The sequence below is a fragment of the Diceros bicornis genome, chromosome 21 (genome assembly GCF_020826845.1).
Source record: "Diceros bicornis minor isolate mBicDic1 chromosome 21, mDicBic1.mat.cur, whole genome shotgun sequence".
NCBI classification, from domain to species: Eukaryota; Metazoa; Chordata; class Mammalia; order Perissodactyla; family Rhinocerotidae; genus Diceros; species Diceros bicornis.
Window position 1 is genome coordinate 26,004,559 of NC_080760.1, and position 16,943 is coordinate 26,021,501.

The 16,943-nt window shown below is 38.4% G+C and overlaps 1 long non-coding RNA gene across 2 annotated transcripts in view; it reads left to right on the forward strand.

The window, feature by feature from the left end:
• The window catches only part of LOC131419550 (uncharacterized), a 146,202-nt gene that overhangs the window by 12,675 nt on the left and 116,584 nt on the right, over nt 1-16,943 (forward strand). For both annotated transcript variants that reach the window (XR_009223277.1, XR_009223278.1), the window contains 2 exons: nt 12,774-12,828; nt 14,198-14,499. This is a non-coding gene — a long non-coding RNA (uncharacterized LOC131419550). The remainder of the gene's footprint in view (nt 1-12,773; nt 12,829-14,197; nt 14,500-16,943) is intronic.

The window sequence follows — 16,943 nt, forward strand, 5'->3', positions numbered from 1 at the left end:
ATACAGGCATACTCTTTTAATTTGAAGGTAGATCATTTGCTAAGTTATTCAAAATGTAAAAAAGCACATTTATTTACAAAACTTGCTTGAGCTGATCCTTTAAATGTCTGCATCACTTAATTATGGGCCACATGATTCTGTGGGAGAAATGTGAAAGGCAGGAGAGCCTATGCTGGAATCAGAGACAAAAGATGGTCTATGCCTTTTGCTTCTTCTCTCTTTTTTAAAAATAGTTTGTTGAAAACTAGTCCATTTTTCATAGGGATAGGGAGGCTTATCTATTTACCTTGCTATTATCAATGTCACTTAATAGAAGCTATCACTTGTTTGTCTTAAATTGACCTCCCACATCTTTGGCTATGTTAATGCAGATACTTCGTAGTTTTACTATCTGATGTTTATTTTCATCTTTCCTGACTTTCCTTGACTTCTTTAGTTTTCCTTAGTTAACCTGTAGAATTTGGGACATGATGGCCCCAAAAGAAATGCTCACTGGATTAATTTTTTTTGACCACAAAAGTTTAGAATAATTTCCAGGAGGTTAACATAACAGAGCAGCAGAGATCCCTACGTGTGTAAGATTGAAGATCATTAAGAAAATTTCCTATGATATTTTCTCTGTGGGATTGTGGGTTGGGGTGAGACGTGGGGAGACAAGGAAAGGAAACTAACATTTATTAAACTTCTACTAGCATTTTTCACGTACATCATCTCATTTAAATCTTTAACAATTTTGGGAGGTAAATATTCCCACACTATTTTATATGTATGAAAAATCAGCCTTCAAGAAGTTAATTTTCTTAATGTCATATCCTTTGTGGTAAAGCTGGCATTCAAATTCAGGTCTGTATGTCTCCAGGTTTGTGCATATTCTTTCCGCTGAATCACGTCTCTCAGAAGGATATCACTTAGTAGGAGCATTCAGCTTCCTAATAACAGCACATTCATGACAATCTTTTTTTTTTTTTTTGTGAGGAGGATTAGCCCTGAGCTAACATCTGTTGCCAATCCTCCTCTTTTTGCTGAGGAAGATTGGCCCTGGGCTAACATCCATGCCCATCTTCCTCTACTTTATATGCGGGACGCCTATCACCACATGGCTTCATAAGTGGTGCATCGGTCCACACCTGGGATCTGAACCTGTGAACCCTGGGCTGCTGAAGCAGAGTGCGCGAACATAACCACTACACCACCAGGCTGGCACCATGATAACAGTCTTTTTAGATACATTAATAACTCTTTTTTGGTTTTTGGAATCCTTGTGGCATAGTATTTTCTTCCCTTCTTACCCCTTCTCTACCTCTACTCTGCCTTCTTGGTAGGAAGTCCTTAGGAAGAGTAAAGAGAAAGAAACGTGGTTTGCATCATAATATATTGAAAGACATTTTATGAGAATGATCCACATCAGCAAGAGGAAGTGATTTGTTTCAGTTTGAAGACTCCAAAGGATCAAAGTCTCTTTCTGTAGCCCCTCCTCATGCCGCTTCTGCTCCTCCTATGATGCCTGATCCTTGGCAGTCTGATGTAGACGAAGCTTGGGTCAAGGGGCTTGTGGGATTGGAGAGAGCAGGAAACTTCCAGATGCCCAGCTGAGATTGTTTTGATTTGAGTTACCCCAAAGCAGACCTTGAGACAAGGCTGTGCACGCAGGTAGTTTATTTAAAAGGTGTTCCCAGAAAACACAAGTGAAGGAGGGTGGAAAGTGAGACAAGAAGGGAAGAAGAGCCAATACAAGGTGCTTTAATGAACAAGTTATTGCTGTGGACCAACTAGACTCAGTTCCACTAGGGACCCTCCGAGAAAGTGAATGGGGTGGGGAGGCTGGGCATTTACTTATCAATTCCTATTTTGTTTTGTTTGAAGCTTGCCCCTAGGGTCTTTAATTCTCCTGCATTTCTAGATTGTGCCTGTCTTTGGTAAGTCTTGCTTCCATAGTCTCTGAAAAAGCCTTCAGGAAGGATCAAGAGAAACCCAAATGAGAAGTTGTCCATTAATCATGAATTTTAGTGTAGCTGTAAGCGAACTGGGGAGCCAAGGGAGTATGGGACAGGATATGAACAGCACCTGCTACAGACATCTCTATGAACTGACAGGAGACTTGATGGAAAAAGTACAGAAGTGCTTTGCACCATTCTGTAGACTCATAGTGTATGTGTGGTTGATTAATGATAGGACACTCCAGAGAGAGGCAGTATAGTGCAGTGGGTACGAGCATGGACTCTGGCGGCAGCTCTGGATTCAAATCATCTCTGTTACTTACTAGCTGCAATAACTTGGTCAAGTTATTTAACTTCTCAGTGCCTGTTCCCTCATCTGTATATAGAGGATGATGATAGTAAAGCCTACCTCAACTGTATGGGTGTCAAGTTAAAACGAGCTACTATATGTAGAGCATTTACAACAGTGCCAATCCCAAAATAAGCACTCAAGCACTCTATTTCTGGTCATGCAAGAAACATATATTGCCTCCTGAACTTTACAAACGTGGAACTGAACTTTCAAAAGTCTTCCTATTAAATTAGCTAGAAAGCTTTCTTCTACATGCCACCATCAACTTCTACTCTCCAAGACCCAGGACTTCCCATATATCTTAACATGTAATCTACCCAAATTTTGAGTAATCAGAGACTTCAACTTTTAAGGGGTACGTGTTTGTAGGAGGGCATGGTGACAAGAGGTTCTGCAAACCAGAAAGTGCTGGGGTTGCCATAAACAGTCTGATATCCTCAGAACTCCACATAAACAGTACCTGCTATGACATAGGTTCCTTTATAATAGGGATGGAATATGACAGTGATTGCTACTAATGGGGCATGTGCTAAATGTGCTACGTGCATTATCTCATTTTATCTTTACATCAAAGCTATGGGGTAGATATTATCAGCTTAGTTCTTCAGACAAGAAAGATTCAGAGAGTTGAAATAACTTGCTCACAATCCTCCAACGGGTAATTTGTGGGGCTGGGAGTCTGACACCAGTGCATGTTTTTTAACCACTATGTGCAACTGAAACACTTCAACAAGCTACGTGTTATTCTCGACTGACATCACTTGAGGTATAGTATACTCAGGGTGGCTTGAGAGTTGAAGCTTGTGTTGATTCCTGCTCAATTACTTGTGGCCTTGGGCATCACTTAAATTCTGAGCTCATTATGCTATGTTTTCTTTGAAAGAGGAATAATAGTATTTACTCCATAGGGTTGTTTTGGGGATCCCATGAAATTATATAAGTACTTTATAATTCAGAACTATAAAAATTTGGTCATGTAAAAGGATAAAAGTTTTGAAATGAGAGGCTGAGAGAGTCTATGTGAATGAAAATAGTAACAAGAGAATTCAGATTTTAAATTATAATAAACTTTATACTTACATATTTCAGATTGTCTAATTGATATTCTTTCTCCTCTTTCATCTTATTAATTCACTTCACAAACTTATATTAAATACTTACTGGATAAGGCATGTTTTATAAGCTGGGAATATAAAGATGAAAGTAATGTGGTACCTACATTCAGGTTACTTAAAACTAGCATCATAAACAATGTCTTTCAGAATTTTTCTCAAAAGAGTGGCAGGGAAATTATGGTGGCGAGATTTGTTTTGCTCACCTCCCTTTTCTTTCTTTCTTTCTCTCATCCTTCCTTCCTCCCTCCCTCCTCCCCTCCCTCCCTCCGTCTCTTCCTCCCTTCCTCCCTTCCTTCCTTCCTTCCCTCATTCGTTCGTTCCTTCCTTCCTTCCTTCCTTCCCCTCTCTCTCTTTTTCTTTCTTTCTATTCTAATCTCTACTTTAACTGAGAAAAAAGATAACCAATTCACCATTTTGTTTGCCCTCTACTTATTGTTTAGAAATAGTTAAGTCTAAATGCTTTTAAGTTCGCTTTGACTGTGTGTCAAGACTCTCATGAAGATGTGTGCTCATTTCTAGATAGATACCTCTATCTGCAAATTAGGCTTTCTCAATGCTGTGAAACATTAAGATCTTTAAAACCATTAAGATTGTTAGCTTTGGCTGTAGATAAGCAGAATAAACAAACCTCTTTCCAAGGGGGGACTAGTTCTGCTGCCTTTGTTGGCTTTTGAAGGTCAAGGAAGTCACAAGTCTCAAAAAATGACTTATCCTCCAAACTGAGAACTTTCTAATGGGCTTCATTGTTTTGTGTCTAGTTTCTCACAGGTGCAGATAACATAATGTTTCTATGTCGGCTGTGAATAGCCTTTAATGGTTTCCTGATTTGTGTTAATCTTTCCACTTGTATATAATTAGTTATCTACCTACCCATCTCTTGGCCCAATACTGGCCTTAGTAGATAATACACACAATAAGTGTCTTTTCACTCCTAAATAATCAATCAGTATATGAGTGCAAATAGAGCTTGGAAACGTATTTCTAAAATTTCAGAGGGAAGTTGATGGATTTTCCTGTTAATTCTCTAGTTTTGATGCCTTCCTCTAACTCAGTGGTTTTTAAGGCATGATTTTGCCCCCAGAGGACAATATCTGGAGACATTTTGGTTATTACAACTACTACTGCCATCTGGTAGGCAGAGACCGCAGGGATGCTGCTCAGTACCATGCAATGCACAGGGCAGTCCCCTACAACAAAGAATTATCTGACTCCAAAAATCTACAGTGCTGAGGCTGAGAAACTGCAAGTCTAACCTTATTCTTATTTGAAAACTTTGAGAGATATAATTGTATTCTTTAAGGTTAATTCTGTCAGCTGTAGTCTTGGATTTCCCAGTGGCAGGATAGGCACAATTTTGTAAACTTAATTCATCAACAAAGTAGAGGAACCAACAACACCTCACCCAATAGATTTTATTATTCCAAAATGAAACAAATCAGAATTTTGACTTCCTTTGATTCATTTTAAAGGCTCTCTGGCTTTTATTTTAAATGTTTTGTGTATGTATATGTGTGTGCATGGATAGGAATGACTCCATGATCTTTTCAGTGTTTAAGATCTCTAGAGAGTTAATGTGGTCTTGGTCAGTCAGGTAGAAAGGTAGAAGAATAATGAATGTGACCACCACTTGTTAAAGCATCAACATTTGGGGGGCCATTGTGAATTACTTTCACTTTTCCCAGAATCTCCCTCAGGTTTTCTCACTTTAAGACCTTTGTTCACACGATTCCACTCTTCCCTAACTACTAAAATTCTATCCATACCTCAAGGTCTGGCTCTCTGTAAAGCCTTTCTGGACTAGCCCAAGAAAAAGTAATGGCTTCCTCCTTAAATGAATTTTATGGATTCCAACACTCTTTCTGTGGTCCTCTGTCAAAAAATATATGCATATGTATTTATAAATATGTGTATCTTATTAAAAATATATAGTTTCTTCAACTGAATTTTAAATATTTTCTATTTTAAACGTAAGACTGTCTATTTTATATCTTTTATTTTTCTCATAACATCTCTACGGAATATACATTTAATTGGCATTCAATAGGTTCGGGTTGATTAGTGGATATTTGCAGGTTTTCCTTTCCTGTGGAGTTAAAGACCATAGTAAAGATAAAGGTATTACCAAAATAACATTTCTTATTGTGGAGGAACATGTATGTTCATAACATGCTGAATGGAATTACTTATTGTTCGTTTTTACTTTGGTTGTTTCTCAAATACCCTCATTTAGATTATTTCTCTACGTTTTAAAGTACCAGAAAAAAAGATAGAGATAGTTTATTAGCTAATGCTAGAAAGACAGAGCCACACCAACATGAATTATCTTGTTCTGGGTATGTTTTAAAGCATTTAGATTTTCTACAAACCTTTCCCACAGAATGTTCCTTCTTGTTGATGAAAACTATGGAGGGAGAGAGGTGGAGGGTGAGAGGTGAGGCTAGATAAGAATTTAGATGTGTGTTTCTCACAGGGCAGCAAGTGGTGGGAGACTTTGACCTGCATCCCTGGAGCTTATCTCACATATTTGTTAATCATGTGGAAGAGGGAGCTCACAGATTTTAAACTAACTCAACGCAAACCACACATATGAGAGGGTGGCGATGAAACATGAAAGCAAGGCACCAAGTTTTGCCATTCTGCATTTGTTTTTTAAAAAGTTTCCCTAAGTATGTCCATACCATAAAGAACAAATCAAAATATGATGAGGTAAACATTCTATATAGTCATGCGATGAGATCATGGTTAAACACTAACATATTTCTTTCCAGCATTCCCTTGAAAGTGTTTTCATCTATTGCTTTCCAGTTCACAAGTAGCTTTACTCTTCCCTTCTCAGTACTAAAAATTCTTTTGGACTATTTAAATTTTCTTTTCAGAACAAAACATAAAATTATATATTGCAGATGTGAATTCTTTAGATTAAAAATAAGATCACAGTGTAAGGTTTAAAGATAAGGTATAGCAGTCAAAATGTTTGCAAGGTATACTTTATCAATTTTATATCATTTAATATCCCCAATGTGCTTGCTCTGTTGCCCACTATACAAAATAATTTTTGTTGAATTATTTTGCTCTTGAGGAAACCTATTCATTTTTAAGACTATCTACTCAATATTAACCTGGATGCAAGCTAACTTCACTGCAGGGACGTTGTAGTTATGAAGTCTGATATATCTAAAAAAGAGATTTTATATTTGGAAAATACCTATTACATCCTATTTCAAGCACACATTCTTCAAATACAGGAATAGTATGTAAGAGGTACATAGTAGGTCAAGTATACTTGATATAAACTTTATGTATACTCTAAGCCATAGAAGAATAATCAGTGTATAATTGAGTCGCTCAATAATGTAGCCAAAAGACTTGATGACCTTAGATATTAAGAACTAATTTACTGAGAGCCAGAATCAAGATGGTTTTATTGAACAACAATTAAACATCTCATTTAGCCTCCTTCATTAGTCTCACTAATAACTCCAGACAAAATTCTTTCAAAAATGATAACATCCAGTGGAGAAAAAGGAACCCTCATGCACTGTTGGTGAGTGTGTAAATTGGTGCAGCTACTATGGAAAGCAGTATGGAGTTTCCTCCAAAAATTAAAAATAGAACTACCATACAATCCAGAAATTCCACTTCTGGGTATTTATCTGAAGAAAACAAAAACACTAATTTGAAAAGATATATGCACCCCAATGTTCATTGCAACATTATTTACAATAGCCAAGATATGGAAGCAATGTAAATGTCCACAGATAGATGAATGGATAAAGATGTGGTATGCATATATACAATGAAATATTACTCAGCCATAAAAAGAATAAAATCTTCCCATTTGCAGCAACATGGATCGACCTAGAGGGTATTATGCTAAGTTAAATAAGTGAGACAGAGAACGACGAATACTGTATGATTTCACCTACATGCGGAATCTAAAAGATAAAACAAATGAACAAACATAATAAAACAGAAACAGACGCACAGATACAGAGAACAATCTAATAGCTGCCAGAGGGCAGAAGGATGAGGGGATGGGCAAAATAGGTGAAGAGGATCAAGAAGAAAAACTTCTAGTTGTAAAATAAATAAGTCATGGGGCTGTAATGTACAGCATAGGAAATATAATCAATAATATTATAATAACATTGTATGGTGACAGATGGTAACTAGACTTACCATGGTGATCATTTCATAATGTATAAAAATATCAAATCACTATGTTGTACACCTGAAACTAATATAACATTGTATGTCAATATACTTCAATTAAAAAAAGTAAAAAATAAAATATCCATTATTCTATTATTTATATTATATCTTTTTTCTACATTATTTACATTATTACATTATCTCTAATCTTTATTTTCAATAAAACATTATTATTTGTGTTTGTCAGTATATTGGGGAAATCAAGAGTGCTATTGTGTGATTTAAAATAGAATCCTCAAATTAAATTTTACTCTGAGTTTTTCTCTTAGAATTCAAAATTTTGTGATATCACACAGCTCTTTATTTCATTTGATTTATTGTCATTTTGTTGGCTTACACATGTAGCAAAAGCTTGGAGAGATACCTGATCCCTAGATGGGCTGTGGGGGACTATTTTCAGTATTAATGTTTGCCATGTAAAAACTGTGTTTGAGTTAGGTATTTATTTGCACTATGTTAGAGCAAGTCATTTTATTGGTGCCTCATCAAATGTGGTATTATTTTCCCACTACTTTTCATAAGATTTTTGGCAGCTGAGGGTGGGAGTGGCTGCAGAGGTGGTTAGGGCTAGTGACCTGATGGCTGAAAAATTGTTGAGAATCTGATATGGATGATGGTGATACACAATGTTATCATCCTTCCTGGCTCTTGAGTGAAGATAAGAGGCTATGGCAGTGAGATTTCCATTTGTTTAAATGTATGCTGTAAAAATTGAATGTTTTTTTGCTGGAACCATTATATATATACAACCTGTCCATTAGTCACTTCATGCGTTTTATCATCACTTCATACTTTATTTTCTTCCTTTGACCTCAGGAAGATTCTCAAGTAATTCTAAAATCCATTAGTATCTCTGAACACTCACAAAAAATCCATAAATGATTTCTTAATGGTCATTACTAATCGGCATTAAACAATCTTGGACTGGCTAGAAGTCATTGTATGGAAACTTAAAAAAATCTTCAATATGTGAATTCTCTTATTCTCTTTTGTTAATACTATCATTTCCCTTTTGAGTATCTAAAAATAGTACAAAATGTTTACCACTCAGTAAAACCAGTATAATAAATGGGCAAACTCCATATTCACTCTCCATTATTATAGTATGTTGGATGTTAAAATAAGGAAGTTGGAAAAGTGCTATAATTTACAAAGAGAGTGAGGAATTCTTCTAATTATCATCCCTCTCCCCACTCTTCTGTTTGGTCCCTTGAGTAAGAGCAGGTATAGACAAAAGGCTTGGTAATATTGAGTTTAGATATAGTTTCCAGCTCCTATGAGTACCTGTGCCATCTGAGGAATTATCTACAGTGCTGTGGGATATAATATAGAAACATGGGATTTAGAATAATACAGATGGAGTTCAAATCCTGGTTCAACCATGTTCTAGTTGTGTGCTTTGGGCAAGTCACCTATAAAGCATGGATGATGCTAATACTGACCTTATATGGTTGTTAAAGAATAAATGAGACAATGAATAAAAACTCCTAGCACAGTTCCTGTTATGCAGTAAGTACTCAGTAAGGTTAGTTGTTACTCTCATTTCCACTTCTGTACCTGAGAAAGTACATTGAGAAAGACTTCTTGCACTCAAAGGGGAGGACCCCTGTGCAATGTGTTAAAAACGAACCTAAAAACGAGAGACCAGAATTTTCACGGAGGCCCTCAGGATGGGGAATGGTGCTGTTTATTGGGCCTTATTAGGAGTCACATGAAACTATACAAATAAAGGCTCATAGAAAGGTCTGCAGTTTTGTTCTCTGAGTTGTGTTCAGTATTGTCACTTAACTTGGTATATTAGCAGACAATCTGGTCAAAAGTGGAAGTTGCTGTCTTCAATGATCTCCAAAGTTGCAACAACCCTGTTTAGAAGCTGTGGAGCTAATTCAAACCAATTTGTCATCATTTAGAGTTATAAACAATGCAAAAGGACTTTTTGATGACACCGTCTATTGCAATCCATAAAAGCTGGGAGTTTTCATCCTCATAAGTATGTTTGAGCACAATAGGCATGATGAAGAGGTTTGTCTCAATATTTTCCACATTAACCATGGGAGGTAGGGATGGTGGGGTGTCTTTAGGAGGATCTGTGTAATAGGAGTCTTTCCACTTTCCCAAATTTCATTAGGTACATACAGACAGATGTGCTTCTACTAGCAGACCACCATGTCTCCATTAGACTAGTTATGCTTAGCAAGCCTATTGGAGAGGCCAGGCAAAGGGAGAGACTATCACAGTGAAGGGCCTTCCATGCATGAGGAGAGTGATGTCTGGGAAAGAACTTTGCATTTCCAGATCCCACCATTTTTGGCTTAGAACTTCCTCCTCTGGGTTAGTTCCTTCCTCAGCTACAGCATCAAAGAAAAGAATCAGTGGCCCCACTAGTTAGGGAAGTAGTATAGCTTGGTGAGTTGGTTAAGCATTCTCCGTCTGAAGTCAGACTTCCTGGATTTAGCTTCTTTTATACCTGGAGACCTTGGGAATCTTTAGCCTCTTAACTCTAATTTCTCCATCTCTAAAATGAGAGCTACTTCATAGGTTTTTTTGTGGATAAAATCAGGTAATGAAAGTAAAGAACGTAGCTCATTTATTGGAACATTGTAAATGCTCGACAAATTAGGGCTTTTGTTGTTAATCCTTTGGAGACACTGTTGGCTCCATTTCAGAAAGCTAATCTAGTGAGATAAAATTTTCTTTGAGTTAAATGCAGTAGCAGTGGGATCCTTAGAGAAGCAGAGAACTAAGAACATGGAGGAGTATACCCTAGCTAGCACTTTGGGCTGGAAGAATAGCGCCAAGAGGTTATAGTGTCTAAGAAAACTAGTAAATCAAACTTAATGTGTGGATGCTGAGTAGAGTGAAGAGGCATTGTTCATCAGCCCAGCAAAGCCCCTTTGTCTAGGACCTTGGATACTGTTATGGGCTGAATTGTGTCCCCCTCAAATTCATTTGTTGAAATTCTAACCCTCAGTACCTCAGAATGTGACCTTATTTGGAGATAGGGTCTTTACAGAGGTAATCAAATTGAAATGAGATTATTAAAGGGGGCCCTACCCAAGATGACTGGTGTCCTTATGAAAAGGAGAAATTTGGACAGAGAGATATGAAAAGAGGGAGAACACCATGTGAAGAATCGTAGGGAGAAGACAGCCATCTGAAAGCCGAGGAGAGAGGCCTGGAACAAATCCTTCCCTCACAGCCTTCAGAAGGAACCAATTCTGCCGACACCTTAGATTTTGGAATGTGACACAATAAACTTTTGTTGTCAAAGCCGCCCTGTTCATGGTACTTTATTATGGCAGCCCTAGCAAACTAGTAGAGATACTTAATAAAAAGTGTCCCAAAGTAGAGTTCAAAGGCATCCTAGGGGAGTTGCCAGTTTGGATGTGGTTTGATCTTGTTATGTCACTTGGGAAAAACATGATTCCAGAACCTTCCCCTCCTTTAGTTTTCCAAGGGTTTTTGGAGCACCGTGGGAATAACTCTCCCATTTGCTTTGTACTTGGTGGCCAAATCATGCTCAAAGGGCTCAACACATTTAGGTAGGGACTCGTATTTGGTTTGAGACTAATGGGAAGAAGAAGGTAGGAACTTTACTTCCTAACTCCTCCATTTTTATAAATCAAACTCAGATGATAGTAAACATCAAATAGAAATATTTCTACTTATGTTTTGAATGATACAGGCCACTGGAGTTGTAGATAGTTGGATGAAATTAATTAGTAACATATTCTTCCAGTCTTTTGTCAGACGTTTATTGAGCCCAGTGACATTAGGGCTTCAATGGTAGATAAGACTTGGTTCTTGTCTTCACAGGACTTAGTCTAGAGAGGGATGCAGCTGAGTAAACAGAAAGCTACAGCAGACTGTAACAGTTGTTGAGTCACTCAGGGATGCTATGAGAGCACATAAGAAGGGCATTATCTCAGTCTAGAGGGGATTGGGAAGGCTATGAAAGGCTTCAAGGAATAGATGTTGCCTGAACCAAATCTAATAGGCCCTCCTAGCTAGATGAATAGGGGTGGAGGGATAAGAGAGGGCAAACCAGACAGTAGGCATAACACAGGCAGTGTCAAAGGGGAATGAGATAAGATGGCACATCTACAGTAAGTGCAAATCATTTTTTTTAAAGAAAGGGTTAGCTATGGAGGGAAGGAGGAAGGATGGGCAGTTACTAGAGGGTGGGGTAGGACAGAGGAAAGGTTATCCTTAGGAAAGAAGAGGTGCAGTAGCCACATGAAGTAGAAAATGAACTAATTTGGGGGTTAGAATTTATTTGCTCCTTCAATAAATATTTATTGAAGTTCTGAATCTGTTAGGATTAGGCGATGGAGCAGTTATTTTTGACCTCATGGAAAAGGCCTACATTCACCTCTTGGCTATGTCTTTTCCTTGCTGTGTGGGTTCTGAGCAAGTCACTAATCTAAAGTGGGAGACTCTGCACTTAATTCTCTCATTGGCAAAATGAGAGAGCTGGACCAAGGTCGCTCTTAGTTCTAAAATGATCCTGTCATGAACAGTCAGAAGAACACATTCTCCTAGTTGACATGGGTAGAATGAGGGGTTGGTGTATTTCCCAACCATTCTAACTCAGAGTGCCCTGGGCCTGAGTATCCTGAGTTAGTAATTCCATTTTGGGAAGAAGAGTGTTCAAATAACAACCCCATTATGCAGCAATCTCCTTCTCCCAGTGTAATAAAAGTCACACATTTATGACTTGTATGAAATAAAAACCATGAGTATTGGTTGTTTCTGTGAAAAATCTGTCATGTCTCTCTGGAAGCTGGTTTTTATCACTCAGAGGGTTACTATAATAATCGTAGACTTTTTTACACTGGTTCTTTCCCCAAGAAACAATAGGATTTTTACATCTTAGTTTATGAGCAATTGTGAAAATATTGTGTTGAAAGAAACATGGCTGGGCATGGAGAAATATCTCAAGCAAATAGAATTTGTGCTGGTATCCCCATTCCCTCCCTCATCATGCTAAGTACTCCTCTTTTCTTTCTCTACCCTCACCTCAACCTGCTTCTCATTTAGGTTGGTAGCCAAAGAATGAATGATGCTTATCAACCACTAATTATGAACTTAAGAAAATGATCTCTTGTATTCCTTATAATAATCCATTAAGAAGATACCATTATCCCCTTTCCACAGGTAAGGAAACTGAGACCCTGAGATATGAGATAACTTTCCCAAGACCGTATAACTGGTAAGTGCCAGAGCTGGGATTGGAACCCCATTTGGTTTCCCACTAGTCCTTGTTCTTATTCATTCTTTCTCTCTCTCTCTCTCTGTCTCTCTCTCAGAAAGAGTTAGCTAGTCCCCAGTGAGCCTGCTTTTTGTAGATATCAATTTTATAGTTGTTGTATCAATATCAATATCTAAGTAGGTATCAATATTGATTTCTAAATGATAGTTCCTGCTCTGTCATGGAGCTTGGCCACATTCCTTACCCTGTTTCAGTGGTTACCACCTTCGCATATAATTTTGGGGCAACTAAACCTCTTCTTTCTGCCATAAGGTTAGGCATGAACCTTTCAACATGTGCATTTTTAATATTTATTTATTTTTTATTTTTATTTATTTATTTTTTGTGTGTGAGGAAGATCAGCCCTGAGCCAACATCCAGTGCCAATCCTCCTCTTTTTGCTGAGGAAGATTGGCCCTGGGCTAACATCTGTGCCCATCTTCCTCTACTTTATATAGGACACCACCACAGCATGGCTTGATAAGCGGTGTGTCTGTCTGTGCCCGGGATCCGAACCTGTGAACCCCAGGCTGCTGAAGCCGGGTGTGCGAACTTAACTGCTACACCACCAGGCCAACCCCTCAACACGTGCATTTTTGAAGCAACTAAATATTCTTTAGATGGGATAAGTGTTTCGTATTTTATTTTATTTGATTTGAGTGGGTGGTTTGCTTTGCAGAAATCTTAAAGACAAGTATCTTTCTCTATAGAAAGTGACTGAAAGCCAAAGGCAGAAAAAGAATTTACCAAGTAGAAGATGACAAAAAAACAGTGACAAATTGAGGCTCCTCATTGACATTTCATATGGTCATTGAGAGAGAAGGAAGTGTGTGGGCATAGAACAGCAAGCAGTCAGCCAGGAGTATTTTCGTGGCCACGTTACTCAACATTCTGGTGAAGAAATCAGAACAGGAACAGAATAACTGGAGAAACCACAATAATAAACTCTCCTCCCTGTCCGCACCCCCAACAAAATGGTGTTTAACAAAGGACAGCTGATGAAACAAGCCTAAAAACAAGAAGAAAAAATCATGTTTTGGCACTTGCAAGAGCTGCTTAGCACGCTCTAGCATTATTTAGCTAAGTTAAACTAAATATTCCTCTTATTTTCCACCTATAAATTGTTCCTCTCCTCTCTTAATACTATACATTAGCCTAAAATCTGTTAGCCATTTCAGAAAGAAGCAGCCGTCTTGTGGGCCTGTTGTAACTGTTGAAAATGTTCTGCAGGATAAGGCTACCCACACCAGTTAAAAGGATATTCAGCTTTTGCCAAATCTGTTCCTTTGTTTATGATCAACCCCTCCATTTCCCTCCTTTATTTTGGCAGTATGGCTGATTTTCAGAGGACTCTCCATTCTCGGTTTTCTTAGAATGGAGAACTTCTTAGAACTGTGAACTGTTGCTCTTCTTTAAGCGTCTGGGGAGAGAGTTTCTCTTAACTTGACCTTGCTGCTGACCTGGACACCTAGCTCAAGCCCTAAACTCTTGGTGATGCCAGTGGGTCTGCGCAGTATTGTATTCATAGCACCAAGGGTCCCCAAGATGAACTGCACTTCAGAGTGAAGAGTTCAGCAGTATAGTCTGAGCGGCAGAGGTGATCTGAGAGTTTTCTGGCCCCCTCCCACCCAAGTAAGTCTTTTCACTCTGGCATGAGGGGCTATGAGAAGATTGCCTTCCTTCTTGTTCTCGCTCCATTGTAGCTGGTCTCTCGTATGTATTTGTCTTCACCTTCAGCCCTGATTCTACAGCCTTCTAGTCTCATTCTCAGCCTTCCACCCCCACTGTGTCTCTTCATAATTTCAAATATATCATGGCTAAACCAAGTCCTTCACCTTCCCCGCTCAACTGGCCTGCCTCTTTCGAATCTCTCCCATGTCTGTTAAAAAAAGTAATCTTTGACCTCTCCCTCCAATTCTCCTTCTCTCTTCTCGATATCAACTCAATTGAAAAAAAAACCAAAAAAACAAAGACAAAAACTATTTCTTTTCCCTCCATAGTATATCTGGTCTTAGTTTTTTTTTTTTTTTCTCCCACTGATGCTCTCCCAGCCTTTACATCCAAAAAACTGTAATCATGTCCTAGCTGATACTGCTGTCTCTTATCTTGTTTCCTCCCATCCTTTCTGCATATCATAGTTATACTTTTTTCAAGACAGTGTTTTCCTTGGGTTTCTCATCTGGTCAGAAGCTTGAAGTAGGATCTAGGATCTCCTGAATCAGCTCTAAATGCTATGCTATTTTTTAAGGTGCTGTAGAACCTTCTCCAAATTTACCAAACCTCATTTCCTGCTATTCCCTTAAACACGTCTCTACAGCAGACAAGATAATTCTCATTCACCTCACCAACATTGAGTTTATTTTTAACTTTCATATCTCTCCTCACTTAGAAGATTTTTAAAAATACTTTCTGTTTATACAAGTCCTACTAATTAAAATCCAAATCTCAGCTCACTCCCTTTTCATGAAGCTCTCTCGGGCCACTCTGGCCTGCAACCTTGACTGATTTTTTTACTTTGAATTTCTGTTGGTCTCACTTTTCTAATTGAATGTTGTTTTGCACTTTTCTTGAATACTTTAATAACAATTAGCCTAATCTTTCCAATTAGAGTGTGAACTCCTCGAGGATCAGAGACTACTCTAAATTCTCTTTCAAATGGACGCAGGCTAATTTTTGTGATGTCCCTCCTCATTCCCTGATAAAGATAAAATTTTCTACCATTTATATTTAAATAGCCTTTTAAAGTTTATGGAGTCCTTTTGTATACATTATCATTGAACCAGAAAGCCTTACCAGAATTTGATTAATCTGTATTTTCAATCAGAGAAAGTAATTGCTGACCACATTCTGTAGAGTTGCAAGGTCACCCTGGAAAAGAACTTGGTACCTATTTGAGTAAGCAAATATATGCCAGATAGAGCACTGTGGTGACAAAAAGGTCCAAGGAGAGCTTCTGTCTTATTCATCAAAACTTCTGTCAGTACGAGGAACTTTTAAATGGCAGTGGGCTAGCCTCCATGAGGATCCCAGAGAGTTGTCTGGGAGAGAAGCAGTTCATTTTCCTCAGCTCCTGCTCCCTGGGATTCAGAATTAGAGAGCTCTTCTTGTTTGAAGGCGGTCCTGACCAAACACCAGTGATGAGAGAAGGCAACAAGAGCCTTTAAGTAAAGTTAACACAAGGTCAGAGAAAGATGGCATTTAGAAGGAGGAAAGAGCAAACGTTGTTTTCTGTGTCTGAGGCAGCAAACACTGAAATCAGCTGTAATTCAGCTTTTCCTGGGAATGGTCTGTCCTGGGGAACAAAAGGCCCAAAAGATCTGAAAACTAAGGCCATAACACTTGTGGGTCAGGCCTACACTGAAGCTCAGAAAATATTTTTCTATAAAGGAACCCTGCAGCCAGCAGTAGGCAGCATAAAGGGATTTTAGTCCTCATCACATCTCTGGGTACAACCATTGGAAGCCACTTTGCCCAGGACCAACCACTGCCCGAGTTTCACTCAGGCCTCATGCCTGATACAGTATATCCTATGGAAGTGGCTGGGTGAGAGAAGTGCAACTGCTTCGACCTGGGAGCCCCAGCGCTCCTATGGCTGTTACACTGGGGAGTGGACCCACCTCTCCTCAAAGAATGAAAATGAAGTGAGAATTTGTCTCAGCTATTGTGTTTTGGTGGTGACCAGCCAAGTCAAACACAGATTCTACTCAGTAGCTCGTAAGGATGGTAAGTACTCTTCTTCTTTCCTGGATACTTTTAAGCACAAGAGGTTCCTTGGAATTAAAATGTGTAGAGGAGTAAGGCCTTGAAGAAATACAGACCAAACCTCCTGCTACTCCTGACAAGTGAAAGTTCAAGCATAATTGTATTTTGGGATTTGACTGAGGCATATTCTGCATTCTACATGCATGCATAATGTAAAGAGGGCTCCATATTATTTTAGTCTTCACAATAAACTTGTAAATAGTAAGGCCAAATGTTACTTTCCCCATTTGAAGTGTCAGCTCTTTGCAGCTGATAGTCAAGAAATGCTTATTGATTGTATAATCTTTTAAAATATCTAATCTCCTTCTTAACCA